This window comes from Sorghum bicolor, chromosome 9 (assembly GCF_000003195.3).
Source record: "Sorghum bicolor cultivar BTx623 chromosome 9, Sorghum_bicolor_NCBIv3, whole genome shotgun sequence".
Lineage (NCBI taxonomy): Eukaryota > Viridiplantae > Streptophyta > Magnoliopsida > Poales > Poaceae > Sorghum > Sorghum bicolor.
The window spans coordinates 14,583,125-14,584,978 of NC_012878.2; positions in this window are offsets into that span (position 1 = coordinate 14,583,125).

Sequence of the window (1,854 nt, forward strand, 5' to 3'; positions counted from 1 at the left end):
TTGAGCGGCTGACTGGGTGAAGATCAGTTATCACAACACAAGAGTGAAGTTTTTGTTTTTGGGGCTAAGCAAGTAGACAAAGAGAGAATGACGAGCATGCAGAATTGTACTCTGGGTGAATTTCCACCGAAGTACCTTGGAATCCTTGTGAGTGATAATCATCTGGCTGCTGGAGTTTTCAATCCTATTTTACAGGGGGAGTACTGCATGGGTTTTTATCTACTTCATGATGGGGACCATAAGAAGATGGATACTATTAGAGCCAATTTCCTATGGCAGGAGGCAGAATAAAAGTTCAGGTATCACATGCCCAAGTGGGAAATGGTTAGTAGGTCCAAGGACCAAGGGGGTCTGTGAGTTATTAACACAAAGATTATGAATGAATGCTTACTTACTAAATGGTTTTGGAAAATTTTGCAAGAGCCTGATGAGTTGTGGTTCAGGATCATTAAGGCCAAATACATGAGGAACTGTAATTTCTTCTCTTCCTCTCACAAGGGCAGTTCTCAATTGGCAGATCAAACATCTCTTTAAATGGGGGCCATGTTTAGGATCAAAGATGGAAAGAATTGTTGGTTTTGGCAGGCCGTTGGCTTATAAATGTGCCTCTAAATTTATCTTACGAAGATCTGTATGTGCTGGCTAAGGAGCCTGAAGCCACTGTTGAGGAGTGTTGGGATGGAGAGCTCTTTCCTCCAGAGACTTTGATAGGTGGCTTCAACTCTGCAGTAGCCTGGCTGCTGTAGACTTAACTCCGGGGGTGTACTGATTCTGTACTATGGGAACTTGAGAAGAACAGGGTTTTCTCGACTGTCTTTGTATAGGTTTATTACTAATAGAGGTACGCCCAGCAGGGTGGCAGGGTATATTGGGAAGTGTAAGATCCCTCTTCAATCAAAATTTTCCTATGGCAAATGTTTAACAACAAGTTGCAAGTAGCTATGAGCTTAATTAAGAGAGGGTGGAAAGGGACTAATGTTGCATCTGTAATGCTTCTGAAACTATTGATCACATTTTTTTTCTACTGTTATTTGGCTAAATTGCTTTGGGGAATTATCAAAGAAGTCTTTCATCTTCCTCATATACCAAAATCCCTGAAAGTGTTTGCTGAGGAATGGTTACAAGGCAAGGGGCCAATTCCTGTTGGACTGCTTATGTTTTTATTTGCAGGCTTTACATGGGCGTTGTGGACTACAAGAAACAAGATGCCCATCGAAAAAAAAGTTTTCTAAAAGCCCCCACTGATGTGATGCATATTGGCTTATCATATTCCTGCAGAAATAGGCTATTCTTCTTCGGGAGAGGACAGAGAGCGACTGGGAAATATGAAGGAGGCGATCATACAATGGATGCAGCAGTTTAGGCCGTCGACTATGATGCTCTCGGATGCGGTTGAGATCTGATATGCTTGTCTATCTTTTCAGTTAGTTGGTTTTGTTTCTAGCCTGAATGGCTTTCCTTTTGCTGTATCTGAAACTAGTTACCCCAGACTGTAAACTGCTACCTTCTTTTTTAAAAGCCGAGGTTTATCCTCTTTTCCAAAAAAAACAAAAAACAAAAAAACAAAAAATAAAACTGAAACTGGTTTCATATTTTTTTCAGGCTAAAACAAATAAAGTTTTATTTGCAATTTCCAAGATCAAATAATATTTTAGAATTTTAACTGCATAAACTGCCGAAGAATATGTGATTAACTTTTATATATATATATATATATATATATATCTCTACAATATGTTTATAAGGCCACATTTGGCCTCAGAACTGTTGATGTAGTTCAATTTTTATCTTCTAGGGTGCGACGTCGCATTAAGAAGTGTGCAAACACACATCTCAATGCAGATTCGCTTGAGA